This window comes from Poecilia latipinna, unplaced genomic scaffold (assembly GCF_001443285.1).
Source record: "Poecilia latipinna isolate Pla-1442-1.1 unplaced genomic scaffold, P_latipinna-1.0 Scaffold376, whole genome shotgun sequence".
Taxonomy (NCBI): domain Eukaryota; kingdom Metazoa; phylum Chordata; class Actinopteri; order Cyprinodontiformes; family Poeciliidae; genus Poecilia; species Poecilia latipinna.
The window spans coordinates 94,919-120,186 of record NW_015112992.1 but is presented as its reverse complement, the minus strand read 5'-3'; the positions used below and the strand labels follow the sequence as shown (position 1 = coordinate 120,186).

Genomic DNA, 25,268 nt, shown 5'->3' with positions numbered 1-25,268 from the left:
AATTATGTCCAACAAGGTTGTAAAGTTGCTTTGTCGGAATAAAAAATGAAATATGTAACCAACAGGTGAAAAATTAGGTGAACTCAGTACAGTGATAGAATAATGCAAACTATTTTCAGCAAAAAAAAAAACAAAAAAAAAACCTACATGGAATATTGACTTTAAGGGTGTTTTCTACTAATAAGTAGACTCGGTTCAATTGGGAATCAAAACGGCAAACAGTTGTTTAATTTTCAGCTGATGCAGTTCGCTTTCACACTGCTGTCAAACAAACCTGCTCACCTCCTCGACTCTGACTCAGGTTTTTAGGGGAACCACGTTTCTGGTCCACATCAGAGTTCAATTATGCACTCAGACCTCAAAGTTTAGTTCAGCCAAATGAACTAGAATCAAATGTTGCAAAGAGTTACACCTCAGAAAAAAGAAGTTCATCAAGCCAGAGGTTTAAGACTTTTATTATCCTAAATATCCACATAGTGTGAATCTTATGAATCGAATGTGTGCGGAGTATGATTCAAGATTATCCAGCAGTGAAGACCTGGACGCTTTCTACATCTGGCTGCTGATGCAGGACAGACTTCGACCTGTTTAGTGATTTTACTGCTCATATTTCAGATAATTTTTCCTCTAATTGCAGGTTTCTGCTCTGTACTTATGGTTTCAGAGGGGCTCATGTTAGACCTCATTGTTGGACAGTTTAAAACAAAAACTCAAGTTCCTCATGGCAGCATCATTGCACTTTAAATTTTGAATGTCTCGCCACAATCTTGATTTTTCATCTTCTACTAACTGATGAAAAATAATTTGCTGAATTCAGGAATAAATCATCTTCAACATGCACCACAGGTTAAACCTCATTTGATTAAAGACACGGCTGCAAACAGTGCCGCATGTAGGCCACGTCCCTGGAAAGCTTGGACATTTTCGTAGGTGTGTGATTACTGTAACGGACAGACGAGAAGAAATTTAGCTGAACTGCTCACCAGTTATTTCAGAAAAGCAGGTCACAGCATACTAAAACAAACCAATTTGCTGTAGATATCATAAGTTGATAATATAATCAATTCTCCAGCAGCACCGCCAGGAATATGAAGAACAAACATGGTAAAACCCAGCTTTGTTGGAGATTTATACCTTAGTTTCTTCTGTTCACGGAACAATATAGCCGTAATGTAATGACTTATCGATGAATGTCTTTCCAAATATTCTTTCCTTTTGAGCTTCTCTTAGATTGGTGGTATCCTTCCTGCCCACCACTCAATTCCAGATAACACAAAGCCTTCACCTGTATTGCATCAGTAAATTCAGTGACTGTAACCCCAGGAAACACGGTTATCTGAAACTGAGGTTTATTAAACCTGAGACAATGTTCTAAGGTCCACACATTGTTGTATCACCATTACATCATCAAATAGCCATTGGTTTAGTTTGCCGACAAGCTTAGCATTGTTCCATGTCAGGCACAATGTGAGCTAGGGCAGGTCAGAGCTGCCACAACAGCACAAGAAGACCAGGCTGCATATCTGAAGAGTAAACACAACGTTTCGCCCAGTTCGTTACGTTCTGTAGACTCGGTGACGGCTCAGCACTGCTCTCCCTGGAGTCATGGCAGCAGTGTGGCTGCAGACTGCATTAAAGCTTGATCAACTTAAACAAGCTCTGAGAATAATGTTCAGAAATAAGAGGATTAAAGCCTAGCTATGCATTGCCTACTGTATAAAGAAGTCTAGAACAGTGCAGTAGCTGTTAGGCTCCCAAAGTACTAACTGAGGCATGACAGTGCTCTGTCCAGCAGCATCCCTCCATCATTTTCTTCACTTATTCAACTGAGCAGAAAAGGAAGCAGACAGACTACAGGGACAAACATTTCGTCTTACTTCTTTAGCCCCAACACAGCCCTAACATGCAAGGATGCTCATCTATAAACCACATGCAGTAATTGGTCCAAGCCTACATAAACCCCAGCAAACCTCTCTGCAGCAGAACAACGTTCTCAGTCAATCAGCCCAAACTACAGCCCTTACATGCTCCACTGACCAACCAACCAAGCCATAATAGTAAAGAACGAAGTCCGTGAAACTATTTTTTGCTGCCAAGCATGACCCCAAACAATCCCCAGCTCTCTGTCGTTACACTTTACACTACATATATAAATATACATTACATATATAAAATATTCTGCTAAACCAACCAATCGCATACCACTACTTGGCATAAACAGTACTCAGTGCTTGTCTATATATTTCCATTCCCTTTGTGTGTAGAAGGTGAAATTGATCTCCCATGGTGCAATGGGGGGAGTCAGACTGATGGAGGAATGAGGCGTTTCAGGTGAGCTGCTGACTTGGAGATAGGGCTGCATTTGGGAAACTTACAGGGAGGATAAATCTAGCCTGGGGAAAGTAACAAAACGAGTCAGGGTGCATCTACACAGACAGGGAAACAAAGAGATGGCAGTTTGCTTGCCACATGCATGGACACTGTTGCTCAGTGTGAGTGAGAAGAGAATCGTTTTGCTAAGAATAAGAATCCTCTCCTATTGTTTGCTTCTCACTGGGTCCGTTCTTTTCACAAACTATATCTTTTTTTTTTTTAATCGTCTAACTATATTTTAAGTAAAATACTTTTCTCAGTACATAATGAGCTTTCCCGCTCATTTGTCAAAGTAAAAGTTTGGTGGAACAATTTTTGATTCTTCTGGCATACCTGCAATTTTACTAAAGCCACCTGCGATCAACCCAAGGCCTGATGTCTGCGATGGATCGAGGTGAACCCTTTCCCACTGTTACAGGACAAACTCCTACCCCCTGAACCACTGTTACCCCAAATGAAAACCTGACATTTTAATGGGTGTGTTTATTTCTACGATTTGTGATATAACGATACGGAAAGTGTTTTTCTTTTCATATATCAGTGGTCTTATTTCTGTCAATCTGTGAGAATTTATTGCAAAAAACTTTTGTTCTGTTAATATGTTTAAAACACTGACAAGCACTGGAAAGTGTTGCTCCACCAGGTATTAGCTGGATTTCTATTCTAGTCAGAGCGACACTGAACAACTTGAACAATGCCTGATATAGAGAATATAAACCTTTGGGAAAAATGAATTCTCCATAAATAACACTGGAGTCTGCACACAGGATGTGTTTTTGCTAGCGCAATGAAAAAAAAAAGACCCGATATGTCAGAGGCAGGAAAATGCACAAAGGTTGTAAAGGGTCAAAGAAGCGATTCAAAGGCAAACATGTCAGACCGATCTGTTTTACCTCTGCTAACCAGACAAACTGTTGAGCCCAAGGACTTTGTGTCCGTCATTTTACATAGAAAGCATTCTTAGACCATAACAAATGACGAATAACCTTGGCAAATAAAACAATCATTCAAATCCGAGCTGCCACCAATGCCAATCTGGCAACATGTTTTGATTGACTCATTCAGTTTCAAAGCTGGTGTGAAAAGAATATGTAACTATTATGTACAGGATGCGCAGCTGATGTAAGCCACAGAAATGCAGGAACCAAGAAAATTCATAAGCTGTGTGTCACTGAACAGAAGCTTTTTCTTTCCTACTCCATTCATTGCTTCTTGTTAACATTTTATGGCTGTAATCTTTCACACCGCATGCAGAATGTCAAGATTCTTTATCTGGGGGTGATTATACTGTTTGATATATAACCAACATCAAACTGTGATTCCAAGCCTGAGGCTTTAATGTAGCATCCATCCATCCATCCATCCATCCATCCATCCATCCATCCATCCATCCATCCATCCATCCATCCATCCATCCATCCATCCATCCATCCATCCAGGCACTGCTGCCTATCAGTATAAGTGGGAGCTAAACCATGCAACCCCTTATTACTCACCGCCCAGGACAGGATTTATTTAGGTTTAACGCCAACGTTAATTCAGACTTCAACTAGAGATCACAACAAGAATTACTAGGAGTTGATTTATGAATATAATTTTTTTGAAATCTCACTAATTATTAAGCCAAAGAAAACACACACAAATCAAAAAATTAACAAACAGAAACAAGCTCTGCTCATTAGTCTACAAACCACAGTTGAAGGATAAATATGCATGAGAAAGAAATTTTCAAACTGACATGAAATCTACAATTCGTCCAAACCTAGTCAGTCGCTCATTAGTCTAAAACAGAGTGGTAATCCTGCCTCAGTCCTGATCCTAGTTTCGTACGTTAATTTAAGCAGAGGCAGTCTGTGGGGGGTTTGAGACAGTTTTCTGTTCATGCAGTTTTCCCTTGGATTGAGAGCTGGTCAGGTTTCTGCTTCCACAACTGGTTCTGATGGTTTGATGGCCACTGAGACTGGCAGGCTGTCCTTTTGGGACCTGATAGTCTTCATACCGGGTTGTGCATGGGGAATTCTCAAGTGAGGGCGCCTGTCCTGATCAGATGTCTGAGCCTAATTGGGCTCCTTTCAGTGGGGAGAAGCAGCAGCTTTTGTCCCCAGATGATAGAGCTCCTTATCGGCAAGGCAGCATATATCCAGTATGTCATTCTTTCCGTCTTGATCCATAACTCTTGGCTATAGGTAAGGGTCATAAAACAAAGACAAAGTGGTGAATTGGGAGCTTTACTATATGGCGTAGCTCTGACGCTACCACGACAGACCAGAGCGATGTCCATATAACTACAGAGCAACCAGCTGTCCATCTCCATCCCACTATCACTTGTAGAAAAGACACCAACATACATCTACTCATCAGGTAAACAGAGATGATCCAATCCACGTTTTTCCTCTTGGGGACCATGTCCTCTAACTCTGCAGTCAAAGCTGCTTCAGGTCTGGCTACAAACTGCCCCAATGAATCCTCAAGGTCTTGACCTGAAGATGGCGATGTATCCATGTCCTCTGTGGAAATCAAATGTTTCCAAACCAGACAACTTCCTCTCAGTTACTACGCCTCAAGATCCTGAACACCACAAACAGGACTGGTAAAAAAAAAAAAAAAAAAAAGAAGCCCTGGTGGAGTCTGGGAAGATGGAGCAATAAAAAGACAAAATACCGCTTTTCTAAAATAATTCCCATTAAATGTATTAATGTTCATGATAATGCTGCATACATAATTTGCATACATACAGAAAATATGAAATACTCTGTAAGATTTAAACAAAATAGAACCGCCACAAACAATTAAAAACATAATAACCTTTACCTGTTTTCATCTGTAATATTATATTCTTCATGTTTTCTGAAAGGCAACAACCAAATAAAATTCCCTTGACAGTTTTATGCTACATATCAAACCTGTTCAGGGAAGTAAACTACAAATACTGTGCAACTTAGGTGAAACTTATGAAGCTACAATTACAAAAAAGTAACATCCCCATTTAGATGGTTTTGTTTAAAGCAGAATGTATTCACTATTAAAAGCTTAAGAAATTAAAACATTAAGAAAATATACATTAATTAAAATTTACTTTTTGAATCTGAAAAACTGATTTATTTACTTTGACAAGTAACGAGTGAAAATTGCAAATCATTTTCTAATATGCATTTAAAATGAAACTTTGATACTAATAAATGCCTGGAGGAAACGTTTTCAGAACATGCATTACACAGTAAGAAGTATCACTAAAGAGCCGGTGCACTTAAGATAAAGTAAAACATCAAATTCCAGAGTTAAGCCGTGGCCTTGGAGCGCTGACTCTCGTTTCCCCAAGGATGCGCTTCAGAGCTGGGTTTAGCTTTTTAAATGAAATTCAGTCTGAACAGAAACTACTAGAACAGAGGCAGCTTAAGCATCCTTAATACTGCACTGAGCAGTAAGTCTGAACTTCTGGACATCAAGCAGTCTCCAGATTGACAGCAATTAACAAGATACTTAAAATTGCCAGTGAAAAACGAGAAGCAGATTTAATATGTAGTTATTTTTGTGTTATTTATACATTGATTGCACAGTGCTGCAGTCAGAAGGAAATGTTACTTTTCACGAAAGTTGTTTCACTTAAAAAAACAAACAAGTAAATATGTCGTGTGGAAACCACTTTGTGTTTTTGCGATTGCTCCTCCAGTGGTGGATCTGGCAGATGTTTGATAAAGTATTGCAAAAACTATCCCAGGAAACAACTGCTGTTCGCCTCACATTGGTTCTTCTCCATGTAATCGTGATCCTTTTATTCATCACATTCACCTTGAAAAATAAGCAAAAAAAAAAAAAATCCCTTCTGCTTTTGTTTTTGCTTTACTTTTCTGGGCATAAGCCCAGCAGTGCAACTAAAAAGAACCCCTACGACGCTAATAACTAACAAAACCCCCAAACAGTCTGCCTTGCATGTGGGCAGATTAGTGCAGAACTGCTTGCTGGGCTGTTGCAGATAATGTTCACAAACACTCAAGACAACTCTGCAGATCATCGCAGTTTAATAGACCGAGTTGTCTGGCATGCTCAGACCTTTCATAATCCTTACAAAATAAAGACTAAAGGATCTTTAAATGTGGAGGAGAATAACTTTCGTGTACATTAAAACTGGACGTTTTATCTCATGAAAACCTAATCTTCCAAACCATCGATTACGAAACTAAAATTTATACACAACCTAAAACAACCAAAACAAACTTGTTCTTTTACTCTGCTAAAATTACAAATTGATTTATTCTATAATATCAGTTCAACTCGAGCTCTGCTGTGTCACTGAATCACTTTTTGCAAACATTTATGGTAGAAATAAATCTTTGCGGTAATAACAGTGACGTTTATCAAGCTCATTACCATTATCTACGAAACCGATACATGCACAAAGACTGCTTCATTATCTGTCATCTTTGTTCATTATCTAATTAAAATGATGAAGTCTGAATGTACCGACGCGTAATCTCGTCCCGCCTCAACTGTTTCCGATGTTTCTGCGGATTCCAGAGGAGCAAACAGAGTCCTCCGTGTCCGCCTTTGTAATCTGCTCCTTTAAAGGCTGCTACGGTGTGAGCTATTAAACGGCTGCTGCATTCACCTCCACGAGCCTCCCTCCCCGATCACTGCTGACCTGGGAGGCGATCAACCAAGTCTTGATTAATGGGCGCCCAAGCTTTCGCCGAGGCAATCGCAGAAGGCTGGGTCAAGCAGCGACAAAGAGGACACTCAGCAATCATCCCTTATCGCATCAATAACCTCAGTCATCGATTAATCAGCGTTCAAATCTCAAGAGGGGAAACATGCTGTAACCGTTATGCATCTGTAACGTACATGCCCAGCTCATACTTTTGAGGAAAGCCTTTCATTCAGAGTCGAGAGCCGCTCAGATCGTTGGCCTGGGGCGTTGAGGAGCGTGGGGATCAACATGCACAGAGGCGAGCTGGGACTGATGACTTATAAAAGTGAATCTCTAAGAGATTTGTGCTTCTCTAGTAAGAAGCACAACACTTAAATTGATTTTGTCACTTGATGTTGCGACGGCGCAGCACAGATTTCCCCCCCTTTTAACTCTCCGGGTAAATGTTACGGGTCATTTGGTCTGACAAAGAGAGGCTTGTCTTTGCCTAAATGGTGCAGTGATGGTGGTGAAGGTGCTGCTGCATCTCAGGCAAGGAGGGAAAGATTGCCCTCATCAATCTAATGCCTTTCCTCCTGAGGTAATCATTTCCGCGGAGCAACATGGCATCTCATTAGGGTGATTCGCTCCCGGTGTCAGTCTGCATCAAACACCTTCACAACAACAACAAAAAAGGAAAATCTGCTGATAAAAAAAAAAAAAAAAAAAAAACGCACTTTGATGATTGCACAAACCGATGGTACAGGTTTCCTCATTATTATTGTTATTTTCTATTCCTAAGCAGCATTCCATTTTGTTAGTCCCCTGAATATTCAGTATGGGATTCTAATGAGTACAGATAAACCGATTTGTGCATGCACAATTCAGTTAATATGGTTACACCGCTCCCTGTGGACATGCGTGGGTCGGAATGACTGAATGCCTATGTAAAGGTATGTCACAGAAAATATGAAAAATAAAGTCAAACTATTAATGGGAATGTATCTAATTACTTTGGGTTTGTTATTTATTATTCTATGAATAGATGTGATGTGTCTTGAATAGTCGTACAAAATAATGTGAATATGCCGCCCGTCTAGCTTTGCATCTTGAATTACCACAACTCTAAAGGTAATATTGCCATCTGAAAGGCGGAAGCAGCTTAGCTCGTCATGCATTAGATATATTGTGCATTGTAAAAATAATACTATTTTCTGAAAGTTTTTGAAAAGGAAAGAAAATTACAATGACAATTTTAGTTACATTTACGTGCTTTCTTAGAAACAACACAGCAGGCATCAAAAAACCGAGGGCACTGAAGTCAACTATATTTTCGCGTATCAGTAAAAAAAAAAAAAAAAAAATGTCGTTATTTTAAGGGTGGTCAGAAAAGATCTAACAAAATACTTCCACTTCAACACTTGAAATTGCTTAGCCACTCCACCAAAGATAAGAGTAAAATTGCATTTCCATAAGCAAACACGCTGGTGAAAATGAGAAGCTAAAAGTCATGAAAAACAAATCCTCACTCTTTGCAACATTGTTGCTACATTTAGGGAGAATTAGAGCAACTAAAGACGAATCTACCAACTGTTCTGGTGTTAGTTCAGAAACTCTGGTGTGCGTCATTCATAGCTATCTACACTAACAGAGGGTAGAGGAGTGGGCCCATCAGAGGTTCCAAAACACTCACAGATGGCCCGGTTCTTGAGCAGGAGTCCCTACCAGCTGCAGTCAGAGCAGGAGATGTGCATCCAGAATACAATTGAATAGTGCATGAGCTAAGCTTCTGCTGGCCGGATTGTTGTTGTTGCTCTTCAGTGGGCCATAGGATTAAAACCAAACCTAAGTAGTTAAGAAAATTAAGCCAAGAAACCAAAGTAAAAAAAAACAAAAAAAAACAAAACAAAACAAAAGAAAAACAACTCAGCAATGGTTTTAGTGCCTAGCTTTCTCTTGCTAAAAATGACATAATGGTATGAATTTCCAGATGAAGACATTGATTAGAAAATGTTCTAAACATATTTAGTGTCTTTTAGTGTATTTTTATCCTCACTTTTTGCCTCTCCCACAATGTTATTCTAAATCGCTTCCTTATAGTATGCACTACAATTATATGGACGTGTCTAGTAATGAATATAGCATTTTCTTTTTTACAAGGCATAATGGTATCAACCTTTTAACCAACCTTTGAACATAAATTGTCTTAAAACTCTGCCATATTCTAGGATAGTTTATAATGCATATATACAAGGATATTTTACACAGAAAATTGACATTTAATACCTTCCTTTTCTATTTTGTAATATTTTATAGAAGCGTTTAGAAACCCCCTAAATTCAACAAAAAAATTGATGATCTGAGACATAAACCACCCAGAAAATATTGCTAATGTTCCCTACAATCTGTACACCTCGGCAGGAAGCAGACTACAAGGGCTCTCTGTTCTGAACAAAGTGTCAAAGTTTCGAGATTTCAGAATGCTATGCTGCAAAAATGAAGTGAACAAAGCATGAGGGATACAAAAAGCCTCGTATTCCAAGCTTTATTTCTTTATCTGGGACATCAGCTTGCAAATCTGCAGTGCTGTGTATATTCATGTGAACAAAGCTGTGCAAAATGTATGTAATGTCATCATTTACTTGTAAGTCTACTAACACAAGGTACCACAGCGCAGCATATGCTCCATTACTACCAAACACCACCTGTTAAATAACCTCTGCTCCAGCATCAGATGAAGTCCAACACACCTTGTTCCCGTTGCATGCTTCGCTAACATCTCACTTCTCCGTTTCTCCGGCAAGCCTGGGGTGATAAATGAAATGAGGGCTGGCGTGTTCGCTGGACATTTTAATTAGCTGGTCTTTAATTCAACCTGACCCTCTTTCAACTTTGATCAGCAGGCGAGAGCTCTGATAAGGACCTGTCGCTCACATGCAAACACCGGAGTTATTCAACGGTAAATTGTCTTCTCGCCATTCACAGATGCTCTCTACCTGCGCCGCCAGGGGAAAGAAGTTCACGCCTCAGTGAAAACTAAAGGCCCAGTGAGAAAGGAAATATGCCACGTGAGCCGTGCTCATTCATCCCATCTCTGCCTTCATTACAGTATGGGATGAGAATGAGCTGAATACAAATGTGTTCTTTGGATATTTTGAATGTTGAGGCTAAATTAATGTTTTTATAGTGTTGCAGTATGTTTAAAGGGAAGTCTTGTGTTCAGCCCCAAACGGCATTACAAAACCATGGCCAAACGAATACAACAGAAGTAAAACTTTCTCTTTGTGATCTTTTCATAGAACTGACAACTATAACATTTACATGTGGGACATATTGTAGTTCAGACAATATTACTTAGGGAGCATATACCTCATGTACACAAGCAAAAAGTTCATATTTCTAAATCGTCTTCAACCTCGCCTGTCGAAATTTAAATGTGACAAAAAGCTTTGTGCAACACAAAAGATCAAAACGGACTAGATCCTTCTTAACACACCACACATGGCTACATCTTAGATTATCTTCAGGCCCACCATGAAGGGAAAAAAGGTGATCAATATGAAGAAAAAAAAATAAATTTAACAATGTCAAAAAAGGAGTTAAAGACTCAAACTCCTGTGCAAAACAAATTGAGATAAAATCCAGATTTGGGTCCAACTCAGCTGAACAACTGAAGTCAAACAAGCTGACCTGAAGACAAAGAACAAAAGCTGCTTAAATACAAGGAGATACAACATAACAAAGGAACAAAAATATATAAAATTAGCAAAAACAAAAGCAGCAATAACCAACTGTGGTCAACTTTAACAAATAAAGTTCCCACACTACATAGCATTACTCTCTCATGAACTTCTTGTAATGTTTTATCAACACAAACAGCCTTTTCTCTCACCCTTGTTTCACCCTACTGTGTATTGTCTTCTAACTGGTTGATAAAAACATGTTTTTAGTTGCTTTTTGTCAAAGGATCGCTTCACTCATGACTGGACACCCAGTTCCTTTCTACCTGCCTGCACATGGCCATGTTCCAACTCATTATCATTATATTAGCCAGGCAGAGTGAGCCATCTATCAGGCGACACCAGCGACAGCATCCCGTCTGGCTGTGATCAAGAATGTGTTTGTTTTTTTCCTCACAATTTTTGAAAAGTATCGGTAGGTGTTCACCAAAACAATACCATCCTTCACCACACACCGCTGGATCCAGCTGTTCTCCAGCTTCACCTCCCGCCCTTCATTCTTGTGTTCTGAAAGATGTTGTGACCACTTTACCCAACAGAGTCATTCATCAACTTCTTTCTCTACTGTGCAGTTTCAAAGAGCTGAAGTATCATATATCTCTTTCCTTTCCCTCAGTTCCTCTCACTAAAACCTCGGCCGGTCTCATTCTCTAAGTTTCTGAGCCCATCCTTCTCTACTTCCTATTATCTCCTCATTTTTCCACATCCTTTTTTTTTGCTGCTCCGCATAGTGGGTGGTCTTTAATTTTTGTCCCCTCAGGTCTTCTTTTCTTCTTTATCTATAATTCTCCCCTTGAAAACCATCCATCTTTCTGTCCAGTTCTAAACCTCTAATTCTAGAAACCTGTGCCTGAGAAAAATATTCATTGCCACTGAACAGCCACTGCATTCACCCACAGAACAGCAAGACAAGGCCACTGACTCAAAGAAACATGTCCAATTAAACTCAATGTTCATATTTGAACTATGCAGAAACATAATCAATAATTAACCTATTGGTAGTCACACCAAAATATTTCATAACAACCCAAAATAAATCAAAACACAAACTAAAAAATATATATATATATATAAAAAACAAGCAACTAATTAACCGTTTCATGCATGAATTATGATCCTTTTTAAAAAAAATTTTTTTAAGTGATCAATTGTAATTTTCTCCAAATACAAAGTTGTTATTTGGAAAAATACATCAGTAGTATTGGTCTTTAGGGGTTATCTGAGGTCACAATATGTATATTTTTTTACCTGCAAGAGTCGTCTACAGTCGAAGGAGGGACCGGGTGGGTCGGCATGCTTTTCTGTCTGTCGGCCATATTGGACTTAACAAAAATAACTTCTTGCATTTGCAGCTGATGGCCAGTAGTTGATAGAGTATTTTATGATGCATTAGTGTCCACTTCAGTGGTCTGTGTGCATTTATAACATAAAAATCTGCAAGAAGCACAAGAAAATGGCTTTTAGACAGCTGTCCACTGTAGTGACCACTGTGCATGAAAGGGTTAAGGTTTACATCCAAAGGAACCCAAGAATGAATGTTCAGCCTGAATGCATACATTCTGAACACAATCCAGATTTCCTATCATATAAGCTAATTTTAAAGAAAAGGTTTTGCACTTTTGGTCCACTGGCTCCCAGTGAACTGCGATGGTAAACTTGAAAAGAGGGCCCCTTTGTTTGGCCTGAAGTGAACCTGTTGCCTGACCTCTTTCTGGGAACCAGATTTGGAGCTCAGCAGTTGCAGTTGTCACAGTCCCACGTCTGGTGCTGCCAGCCGCCAGTATCTTGACACACAGCTGTTGTTTGGCCACGAAGGTCACTCTCTCACTGCCTGGCGCTCTAACTCCCGGGACTGGCCTTTGAGTGTGTCAGTGGTTCCTCCCTCAGACGATGTAAGCAGCGCAAACAGATGCATCTTACTGAATGAAATGTGTTACTCTTTACTGCAAGCTAGATAAAACTGAGTGCCAACTTTGTTTGAAGCCGTCGGTTCGTAACGCACAGACCCTTCTATACGTCTGAATGGATCATAAAAATCGTCCCGTTGTGAAGCCATCTGGTGCTGATAACATCAACAAGAAAATATAGGAAAGAGCGTCACATCGCTTCAGCTAGCCACTGAGTTATGAACACAAACTCATGAGCACATTTTAAAAAGATTAAACTGAAAAATGCTTTTGTTTACCAGTCAATCCTGTAAGTAGACATCAAAGGTTTATAACGTATTTTTATTCCGTTTGTGCAAGTGTGTTTGCAAACAAATATGTTGTGACGTCTGACACATTTCTGACGTGTTCTGACAAAGTATTATTGTCAAGACAAGATATTGTTATGTTGATGTAAGCTCGCTCTAATCTTCAATGTTTAAGACATGCATTGGACTATTCTAAGTAAAATAAAAGAGGAATACTTCAATTAAAGAATAAACAGGATTCCAAACCATCATGAAGAAGTTTGTTATATTAAGAATCGTTCGCCGACATGAATTGTCAAGGTTTAAATAAGCAGTTTAGAGCGTAACAATGCAGCAAAGTCATGAAAACATCATGTTTTATAGGTTTTACAAAAAAATCCGTTGGATTAGAAGCTCTTTTTAGCTTTGATTAAGGTTGTTTTGGACACTTAGAAGAGTGAAAGGTTTGTGTTTGAGTGAGTATGTAGGCTGGAAAAGTCAGATTTCTACCGACAGGCCAACTAATAATTGTTCTTAAGGCTTTGGATTTTAATTAGGGGTAAAGTTCAAAGAGGACTGAATACAAATGCATGCTGCACTCGAGGTTTTTTTGTTGAAAACATTCAAAACCAAGGCAGTTTTTCCTTTCAGGATGAAGGTTCTTAGTGTAGTCTGCACAGTGGTGCAGTTGGAAGAGCTGTTGTCTTGCAGCCAGAAGGTTCTGGGTTTGATTCCCGGCCCCGGTCTTAAGCCAGTGGAGGTTAATTGGCCTCTCCAAATTGCCCCTAGGTGTGAGTGTGTGTGTGCGCTTGGTTGTTTGTCTCTGTGTTGCCCTGCGATGGACTGGCGACCTGTCCAGGGTGACCCCGCCTCTCGATTGGAACGTTAGCTGGAGATAGGCACCAGCAACCCTCCTGACCCCACTAAGGGACAAGGGTGTACAGAAGATGGATGGATGGATGGGTTCTTAGTGCAAAAAGCACTGGAACGTTTTAATGATGCCGCCTGTCACCTTTCGTACCTTCAAGTGAATGAAAGCCTTTAATCTTGTATGTTAAGACAAATGTACCTCTTCGTCCAAATTCAATGCAAAACAAAAACAGATAAACCTTTTGAGCAAGCGAAACAAACAATTCAAACGTGACTTTATGTAAGATTTGTTAAACAAATAATTTTGCTGCTTTTTGGTCGGTTTTATTTGTTTTTTGTTTTTTTGTTGTTGTTTTTTTTCCAGGAAGCAGATGACAGAGCCATCTATTACATGACCCAAAGCTCTATACATCTGTCATACTTCAGACTGAAAATCACCAGACCAGATGCTGCCGCTGATTATACACAGGAAAAGCACCAAAGGCACCCTGGTCCGTAGCCATTTGTTATTCAGTCGTATTGTATATCAAGCTGTTTGGGATGAAAGCAACTTTTACACATAAAACCAGGTATCTGTATTTCATAATAGGTTTATTTTCTAAAATCTCAACCCAACAGTTACTGTCTTTAATCGGTTTAGTCTGAGCTATTTCGTAAATTACGCCTCAGACTGTTGCTCATTTTTCCCTCTCTGACTGTTTCGTATGTGCATTGAAAAGAGTTTTTGGTACAAAATCATTTGTTATCCCTTGTCCCCTGCCCGTGCTTGTACATCTGCTTTTGCCTCTGATTTAATTTTCCAGTAGAGCTGTCAGACATGTGCAAGGGTTTGTCTGCCACATGGTGTAGTGCAATGAACTATTTCTGTTCTGCCATTGCCACACAGCATCATCGCCATTTGCTGCATAAATATTGAAGCTACTATTTAAACAGTTCTGACCAAACACGAGTCAATCAAACAGCGCAGAGGGTACAAACGGAGGCTGTTTGCGTAAAAGAGGCATAAAACAAAACACTGCAAAAAAAAAAAAAGCAAAAAATTAAACGGCTCAAACTGAGGCTGAAACTGCTGCATCATGCAGGAAAAAAAAAATCAAGGAATGTAACCATTTGATCATCTTTAAGGTCTGTGTTGCCTCTATGTCTCTGTTGCGCACATATATAGTGTTTGCAAAATCGCATCAGACAGTCGGACATTATCGGAGTAAATTATTGTTGTCTAATGAAACTCTTGAAATCGTTGGACAATTTGGCCAACGATTAAAAACCTGCAGGGGTGTACACTGTGAGAGAGAGAGAAAGAAAAAAAAACACTCTACACCGTATTGTGCTTTTGACTCGCATGTCAGAGTGTTGTGACCAAAGTTTTCAGTGTCGGTGCCGGAGCGGAGATTTTAGGTTACAGATGAGAGCTGAATCATTTAGGATTTAAATCTGTTTATACGGTTCAGCTTTCCTCAACAGGTCTGTATTTCTCTCAGCTGCTCGACTTCACACTTTGCGTCGTGTCCAAGCTGAGCGGATTGTAGCGCAGAGGTGGAAGCGAAGCAGAACAAGCCACCGCTGCTCCACTCGTAATGAAATACAAGCAGAGAGCTCTGTGCAGCAGATTCTGGAGCGGTTAAGGGGAAAAGCTAACCGGTCCTGATCACATTAATACTCAATGCTGTGCACATCGCGAGTAGCAGCTTCTTGGTCTTCAGCTACGAAGAGTCTTTTCAGCAGCAGAACAAAAGTGAGATGTTAATGTTTACCTTAAATGCCTCCTTAAGAATGCTGAGCAGGAAGATTTTAAAGAGGTATAAAAATGGAGGCCAAAGATGATCTTGGCGCGTCGCCTCTATATAAAAACCCAGGTAAGAAGCAGGAGAGCAAGCGGAGCTGGGATACAGAGCGAGTCGGACTGGAGGTCATGAAGGTCAAAGGCTGACATAAATATAAATAAATACATTTTAGTTGAAGCTATTCATCTTCCTTCTTAAGTTATTATTCATTAAAAATTTTATCCACATAAGACTTTCTCATCAGGGGTGTTAATAGGGCGACCTAATCTGAGGTGCATATAGTTTACTTATCAGAATAATTTCACATCTGCCAGTTTGTCAAGCGTAGCTCAAAACTTTTCGCAACCACTGATTTAAGGTGCCAAACACACAAAGATAAAAGAAACGAAACATAAGATGACAAAGAGAAAATCGATGATGCTTGTTAGGAAGAAACACTGTTGGAACGTCTTGCGTTTCCCCCTTTTAAAAATGTATCTCCTAATATCCAGAAGAACACAGAAGCCAAAGTGACAATGTTAACCATGTATTGACCACAACTTTGATAAATTTTTTATTTTCAAAGCTCTGCTGAATAACTTCTCAGGATAGCTGGAAATCTTTGTGTTTTCAAATTAATGTTTCCGGGGCTTTGACATATATTGAAAAAAAAAAAAAATGTTCTGCCATGCATCATGGTCAAGAAATGATCTAGAAAAAGTTCTTAGCTAAAAACTGTTACATTAATAATTTTATGAGTACCATAAAACATGTAAAAGGAAGAAGAAAAAGGGGATGTCATTGTTGTTCTTTAGAGGTTATGGTGTTTAAACATTAATTTCATCCCTTTTGGTTGGTTTCACCAGTGTCTCAATGTAAAAATCTGGCTCACCATAATCAGCAACAAGTTTAAGGTTAATACTTAACCCTTTACATAAAGGTGAAACTAAACAGAATAATACACTTTTATATATTCACATATCGTCAAAGACAGACCTGTGGCCTCTTTTCAAAAAGAGTTTTCTTGTATTTTTCATTAAAACAACTGATACTTGTAGGCCGAAAGAGCATAATTACATAGAGACGCTGCTACAGTTTACTGGTTTAAGCAAGTAAAAATCATTACACCACACTTGACAGTTTTACTGCAATAGAATTAGATTCATCTTTATTTTATTCCCCTTTAGCAACTGGTCAAAAGCCAGGACACACAAAGAGCCAGATGGCGTAAAGGCTGGGATGGGATTCTCAAGCATTTCCAGTTAAGTCTCGCATTGGCCTCACAAATATTGCTACTGTCTGCCAGAGCCCTTGTACCTGTCTGCCTCAGTAATCTGCCAGGGAGCAGACAAACATCAGTGGGTCTTATCTCTACTTTCCAGGAGCAGCGGAGAAAGAAAGAGGAAAAAGACCCGGTCCCAGAAGCAACAAAGACAGGAGCAGACCGAGGGGGAAATAAAGTTAATTAAGTATTTCCTTATTCATAAATCTATAACACAGACATGCAACTTACTCTGAAAAGGCTGAGTTCACCAGATATGTGCTGTGTGGCTTTTGTTAAGCAAGTGAAAAACCCTACAGAGAGCGGGGAGAGAGACAACAAGGAGGGCCGGCGAAGATTACTTTAACATTTCCAATAAGGCTCAGCAGCCGGATTTACGCAGACACAATCAAGAATGTTCAGACTGACGCATACCGAGAGAGGCTATGGTGCACCATCTGCATCACAGTGATATTCGAAACTCAAATCTTACGCAAGATTGCAGGTGTGGGCAATGAAACTGAAACGGACTCTTCCAATCACTTTCCCCGAGCCAAAGTCAGCAAAAAGTCACATTTTGTCAGTAGTAGATTTTACAGGTTGCTGATGCCTTGGAGAATTTCGATGCCTCTAAAGCGTAGTGTGTGTTCTGGCATTTTTATTCATGGGGAAACTGGAGCCGCCTGTGGAAAAGCGCAGTGGCTTTAAAAACATGAAAAGTGTTTTGCCCCGTGTGTGAATATAAATGTAGCTGCACTGTTACCAGATGACATGGGCGTCGGTAACGTGATTTCAGCCAAGCCGTCGCTGTGGAGTGAGTGTGTGTGTGTATGTGTGTGTGTGTGTGTGTGTGTACGTTGTGGTAAGGCCTCATGCGGTGCAGAGGTTTCTTTTTTCCCCCTACAACTATTAACACGCTCAACACACCCTCTCTCCAGTGAGAAATGGAATCAGTTTGCTTTATCAGCTAAAGAAATTTCTGCAAGAATTGATTAATTTAACACATTTTCACTATATTATAAAAATATACATGCCTTATTTAGTTTTTACTTTTTTTTTTTTTTGTTCAAACTAAACAGTTGTTTGTGTGTTGTGATTTTTGTCCTGCACTGCATTCCAGTCCTGAAACAGTCAGTTGGTATATAGACAAATCTTTGTCCTCTCTTTTTTTTGTAAAAGAAAAAGAAAGAAAGAAAAAGAGAAAAAAGAAAGGAAAAGAAAATGTGTTTCAGTAGGTTTCCTGCAGCTTCTTTTTTTTTTTGGAGAAAGACGAAGGGCACAGAGGATCAGAGAGGAATTCCAGCTGGAGAAGGACGACGTTAAGTCACAGTTTGTGAAATTGTTGCCCATTTCTATGCAGTTGCATCGTAACGGGCTTCACTCCAGGCTACGCAAAGCGTTGTCGTGTGGATTTTTTTTTCCTGCTGACTGAAGCCTCACCACACACAACGGTTTGCATGTTTATTACATTGTTAAAGAAAGAAATTAACTAGCTTTTTTGAAAAGCGCTATTGATTATGCACTTAGGAGAGATGAGAAGGAGTAATCCCATCTCGGGAAGCTTTTCCAGAACCTGGGATATTTTTCTGGGGTCGATCTTTACTTCATTCTCTTCATCTGCCGTGGTAAAAACAGATCATCAGGGTGGAAATGATTCCAGTTTGAACTCGTATATGGTTTATTTTTTTCCCCGCAAACTTTAACTGGGTTAGATTTTGAACCATAATTTTCATCTGGGGAGAACTATATTAAATCCTCTAGTCAAGGTAATACATAAACTCTTAATGTAAGACTGCATTATTCTATCATTTTGAGTTAGAAAGCAATGAAACCTGCCAATGTTGCTACATGTTTATGTGCAATGCTCTTTGAGAAAACGTGTGGCTTAATTTTGCAACCATCTGTCAAATTTCTTCCTTTTGTCAGAGTTTGAAAATACTTTTACTTTGTTCCAGAGCGAAATCTGACATTGTTGGTGTGAAAAAGAGTAGGTTGTGAACCTGATCAGACCTTCTGTTTATCTCTATTCTGCCAGCAAAGGCAAAAGACTGCAGCCTTGAAACAAATTCAAAACACATAATTGCAGCTTTGCTTAGAGTTTGGAATGACTTTACAGAAATTAAAGACTCACTGGGCATCCTTGTCTTTAAAAAGAAAAGAAAGGAGCTTTTAGCCAAAATTAGACAATATTAAAAGAAAAACACAAGGTAACCCAATCTTCAAAATTATTAAGAGTTGTGTGAGCGGCAAAAGTAAAAAATAATAATAAATAAAAAAAACATACACGTATGGATATATATTGCAAAGATGGATAAAGTGTGACCTAAAGAATGTTCAGGAAATGTCTGCCCTTTAATAAGACAGTACGGAATAATATTTCAATAAAAGCTTTTATCATTTCATGATTTATTAAATAAAAGAATTGTTCTGATGAAAGAAAGCTCCCCATCATTTATCGGTACCTTTGCTTTTAGGCTAATTGAGATGAAGTATTCTCATAACAGAAGATTCGCTTTCAGAAAAGTTTTTTCTTCAATCATTTAATTACAGAGAGACTTAAGTGAGGAAAAGATGTACTTTGCGTGCTCCCGTCACCTTTTCGTCATTAACTCTCATTTGTCCTTACTTTGCCTCGTCCGTGTCTAATCTTGTCAGATTTTATTCAAACTGTTCTGCAGGAATCCTTCCAGGAGTTGTGCTCTCTAAGGCTTTCATTTATAGATGGGTTGGTAACGAAGCCGACTAATTAAAGAACAAAAGTGGAGGTGTTTGTTTTTCTTGGCCTGGTTCCTTCTCTAGCCCACAACGGCAACAAGTTTTTAGAAAACATTTAGAAAACTGGAGAAAAGGGTGGCAATTCAAAAGTCGATCCTGATGTTTACCGGTGATAATTCACTCTGTAGCCATTTTCCACTCAAATTAACCTCTTGAACTGAAAAACGTTCCTTCGGCAGTTTCGCCACAAAACAACACAGACGGCTTTGAAAAGCTGCCGCCCTAATAGTGGTGCACTACTTTTTGTTTTATTTTAAAAGACCTGCAGCTTCAGAAAATACATTCTCACAGCAGTCAGCTATTTGACTACACAATCCAGATGTTTGAAAGTGTCCAGGTTGCAATTTATTCACAGTTGTGGTTTTTGCTAATGGGTAGATCAGCAACTCTGGACAGAGATCAGCATGAGAATTATTATTGTTTCCTGTATTTTGACTGATTCATAGGAATCTAAAAGAGCATAACTTTAGTGTATCACGAACCAACTTCAAATATTAGCTTTAGGATCATCTTTACCATTTATATTTCTCAAAACGAGGACGTAACATGTTTAAAATTGTCTTTTGCAACATGCATCTTGAGTAATTGGGTATGATCTCCAGAGAAAAATGTGCAACACTTTACGGTCCCTTGCAAAACAAACATATCTTCACTGCTCGGTATTCCCAGCGCATGAATAATAGAGCAGTAAAAAGAATAAGCAAGTGTCTCAGCAAGAGCAGTGTTCAGAATGGCCACCCATAGCTGACGAGCTGCAGCGCTTTCAAACAAAATGCTGTAAGAAAGCCAATGATCCAAGAAGCACCAACAGCTGTGCTGCCTTTGCTGCAACGCCAAGGCGGATTTTCTGAATCTGGAAAAATTAACTAACACCAAGTGAATCTAGAATTAAGAGTCGTAAAGAGCCAGGATTGTCTCCAAATCGGTTATGGCTGCAAAACGAGGTAGCTTGAGAAATAACGCTCATTTGCTCCCCCCCACCACTTTTTTTTTTTTTTTTGATGATTTATCCCATTAATCTAGAGATTCACCAGCAAGACTATTTTAACCTAATTTCTAATCTAGTTTTTGTTAACCCTCCTATTTTAGCTGAATGCAATTTATCTTGAGAAAGCCCAATATTTTAAGACGACACGACAACAACACTGAATGTTTTTCTTCCCCTCCTGCTGCGAGCAGTCATCAATTATTCATGCCGGCAGCGGAGGCATCGTCACGCTGCTACTTAACACGGCAGCCGCTGTAAAAACAGCATTTGATATTGTGATGTTTTATGCTACAATGCTATCGGCAACATTGACTCAGCCTCTGACCCTCCTTCCAACAGCTGATTGAAAATAAAAAATGTTACAGCTGCCAGTAAAAGCGACTTAACTATTCCAACACCAAGACGGAGATTGAAGAGACGTAAAACTGCGATATCCACCGGTTTTAGAGAAAATACAACTTCCTGTAACTAAACAACCCAACTGAATTAATAACAAAACAGAAAAGAACAGAAATTAAAATTGGGTACCAGCTCATTAGATCAGCACAGAGCCACGTTTCATTTGATAAAACACTCATTGCAGTTACAGCACAATGTGACCAGGAACATTATTAAATAATGAATCTTAGGCAACATGAGTCACATGAGGATTATTCTCAAGGAAGTCGGAGAACGGCTCTGCCAAAATATGAATAAAAGCCCTTTTACAAAGAGCCACATTACTCACCCTTTGTCAACAGCATTAAAATCAAGGTACGTAACCTTCCCATTTTCCATTAATTATTTTTTTTTTCATACGAACATGAAGACAAACTCTACTTGTTTATCGATTCCACAGCGTTGGTGTGTGCTGTATGTATGGTGTGCTGCCTTCGCCATAATTTTCTCAGCCTTCACCACGCAACCCGGCGAGTTTAATTTTTTTTTTTTTCTACATTTTTAATTTTATTCCTCCTATTGAAAAATTTTCACAAAACCTGAACAGACTCGCTTTCCTCTGAAAAAGTTCAGGTAATTAAACAACCTTTTGTTCCCTTTTGTAAATAAGTCTTTCATCCAAATGACTCTGAACCTTTAATTTCCTTTGATTTCAGTTTAAACATCTCACTGATGCAACTGGGGTTGTGTAATTATAGAAAATTGTGATCAAGACTATTTTGGTCAACTATTAAATGATTATTTATTGACTTTGGCAACAGTGCATTTTTTTTCCCCTCCTCTGAATATTCCCATATAATAACAGACAAAGCATTTATCAAAATGGAGGATCTAACACGAAAAGCCAGTGCTGTCCACCATGACACATTTCACACAGAGGGACGCTGCTGGTCTCTCTCTGCCATCTTTACTCACACCGATTTGTAGGTTCACGTCGGTTCAGCCTCTAAAATGTCGGAGCCGAAACTTAATATCAACTTAAAATAAATTAATCTTGAATAATTGGGCCACTTACTTACAGATAAAACGAAGGCCTCTTCACTTACTAACATCTTCCACACCAAAAAGAGAGTTTGTATCATCACTAAGAGTTGGTAGAGCTTATTATGGTACATTAACGTATTGAAAAAATTATCCTTTTTTTTTTTATGTGCACTTACAGCAGCCAAAGCCAATCAAGCTGAATAATCACCATTCCGGCCATCAGCCAATTCCTTTGTACATCTCTACACTGAACTAGTCATCCCTACAGCACAGTGTTATTTAAGTGTTTAAATGCTACAACTCATCTCAGCCTGGTCAATATCCACAACAAAAGGCAAATCCATGTCTTGAAATTTGCAAAATGCAAAGTATATCCGACTTCTGGCTTTCAAGATAAACCGAACGCGGGACGGTTGCATGACTACCCGTCTTTGGCAAACCTGTCACTGTCTGCTTAAGACTCCGACATAATTTCGGTTTGTTGAAGCGGGTTAAAGTTGCATTCTGAGGCAGCGGGAGGAAACCTTTCTGCTAAAGTTGCTTCAGCAGCACTTTTAATACCCTTAAAACTTTCAGCACTTCCTCTCGCATGCACACAGCTGACAGGCGTCAACATCAAAACCTAAAGTTCACAGATGGCAGAAAGATCTTGTCCTTAAACTCATTGTTATTCATCATTTCCTCTCCCCGCTTCATTCTCTTCATCCCGTCATTGAAAAGAGCAGGTGAGTGGCTGCTGATTACAAAACATCCGCTCCTACCTTTGATCTCCTGAGGTGCGGGGCTTTAATCCATCTTGCAGCACAGAGGGCTGTCTGATCTAGGTGGTTGTGGAAGTCACTTAGCTTCTCGTCATCTCACGTACACATATAGTGCGAGCCAGCACCTGCAGAGGTGTGTGCATACGTACACGCAGACACGCAGTCTGGTTTCTTTGAGGTGAGGTGCTGCTCGCAGGACCCCTGTGAAAAGACAGAAAGTAAGAGACACAAAATTAGAGTCTGAAAAGAACAGAGAGAGTTTCATAAAGCAAACAGTAGCTGTCCAAGGTTTGAAAATACCGGTAGTCATTCATTAAAAACAGATCAGTAAGCACATCCGAGACTGTAAAAGCACTAATAAATCCTAGCATGCACCAAAAAAAAACAAAAAAAAAAAAACGTCTTAGAGCAATTTATATGACAAACTTTGAAATAAATTGTACAATTTCACAAGAATCTTTATGGCCGTAGGCTTGCAATTTCTTCTGCAGCATCTTCTTCCGCTGCCTGATCACCAACGCTGAGGACGGTCGTTTATCAACCACAAAGCAAATTCATGATCTGCCTTGTAAACCAGAGTTTTAAAGTTCACAGCGCTGTGTTGCTGATGGCCTGGTTTTTGTGGCATGTCCCTTACTCAGCCAGATTCCCTTCCTGTTTAAACAGGCACATCTAACATTTTTCTTATTGTCACTGCACATTACTTAGAAAGAGCCTCTGGAACTCATCCTTCACAACAACCCTCAGCGGATGGCATTGCCAGACAGTTTCCGCAAAAAACGAGAAAGCAAATGTCAGTAACGAGATGAGCATTAATCTCCCGTCGCTGCAGTTTAATGGTGCCTGTACCCAGCAGAGAATTAAAGTTCTCCCTGGAGATCAGCCTTGTCAATTAGCACTGCGGTGAAATCATCAGAAGGCGTGTAGAACCTGCTGCGACACATGTTGAGATTCTCTGCACACATAAATCTCCCATCTTTACCCTCTCACTAAATTAATAAAGGGATCTTCTAACGTGCAAATCTGGAGTCACACATGCTTTGCCCAGGCAGCTTGAAAAATGAGGGAGTGATTGAATCTCGCCTTTAATCTATGAATCATTTGAGTGTCTGGCCTGCCAAAATATGAGCACTGATCATCTAAACGACCTCAGATTCATTACTGCATTTCCAAAAAGTCACCAGAAATACATTCACTAGGCATCAAGTAGATTCAATGAACAGCTGTCCGGAAAAGTGAGGGACACTCAGAGATTGAGGTTTAAATAGAGAACACTGAATTATTCATTAATGAGGTTATTAGATGTTTAATTTGGATCATGTCAAATCTCAAAAAGGGCACAAACAGAAGGCAACTAGGCTTCCTTTCTGCATTACTTGGAAATTGCCTGAAATGTTAAGGGCCTCTTCTGTTCGAAGCAATCAAAGGTTTAAGGTTTTACATTTTCTGCTGGTCGTTGTTTTGAGAAAGTCTTACAACCACAAACCGTCCTGGACAGAAAACTCCGCTGGTACTGCAGAACCAAATGCATGTGGGTTATAATTAGAGATGCACCAATCCCTCCATGTTTCCCCATGTTCATTAAATGCATCACAACTCAGAACTTCCTCAATTTTTAATCTCTGAACAGATCAACAAAGAGCATGGACTCATGTCCCGAAATGCTGTCTTAGTTTAACATTTGATTTAATAAGATGCACCACTTCAAAAACATCCCACTTTTGCCTTGTTGGTCAGAATATTTCCCTCAAAGTTTTGGGGATTCAGAAGATGTTTTTAGCACATGTGAGATAACATTTTATACTACGTTTCTTTTTATTTTTAAACATGAACGTTGGTCAAGCGAGGCCTGTAGTGCTTTAGATATTCTCACTTTTGCTGTGACCTTTTGGACGAGCAGTCAATAAAAATTTGCTGGTGGAAAAAACAGTTTCATTTCCAGGCCTGTGCTCATCTCATGGTTGAGTCTTCAGGGGAAATATAGCATGTGAACTTCTACCCCATCGGAATAAAGTGGAAATCCAGTTCAGTTTCATTTAATCATCCATCCATCCATCCATCCATCCATCCCCACTTGTCATTGCAGGGTTGTTGGACGGCTGCTGCCCATTACCAGCAGTCACTGGGTGAGAAGCTGGCTGCACCCTGGACGGGTCGCCAGTCCAGTACAGGGCAAATTTTAATCATCTTAAATTTAAATATGATTTTGTCGTTACTCTGTGGGCAGGAAGCATCTTCTGTACCGATTTGTTTTACAGTGAACCTAAAGAAGCCTCCGACTGGAAACACTCTTATATTCAGTGTCAAGAAGAGGATAGGAGTTGTGAAACTTCCTGAAAAACAAAAACACTGGTCCTTCTGCACATCAGCTCCATCCATCAGGTTTAAAGGTAATGCCCACATATCCATGCCTCTGTTCCTTACCGTTAATTTATACGTGCCAAACAGTGGCCACGTTGATTCTAGAAGGCGATGTGTGAAAGGCATTGCATTTCTGCAAAACCAGAGCGCCAACCTT

At 39.5% G+C, this 25,268-nt stretch overlaps 1 protein-coding gene across 5 annotated transcripts in view; it reads right to left on the bottom strand.

Moving 5' to 3' along the window:
• grik4 (glutamate receptor, ionotropic, kainate 4) overlaps nt 1–25,268 on the bottom strand; it is a 358,938-nt gene that overhangs the window by 243,306 nt on the left and 90,364 nt on the right. For 4 of the 5 annotated variants that reach the window (XM_015036702.1, XM_015036703.1, XM_015036704.1 and 1 more), the window contains exon 2: nt 22,751–22,951. The gene's annotated coding sequence lies outside the window, so the exon portion shown is untranslated. Of the gene's footprint in view, nt 1–22,750; nt 22,952–23,193; nt 23,294–25,268 lie in introns of those variants that run through there. The other variant, XM_015036700.1, reaches the window with a different exon arrangement.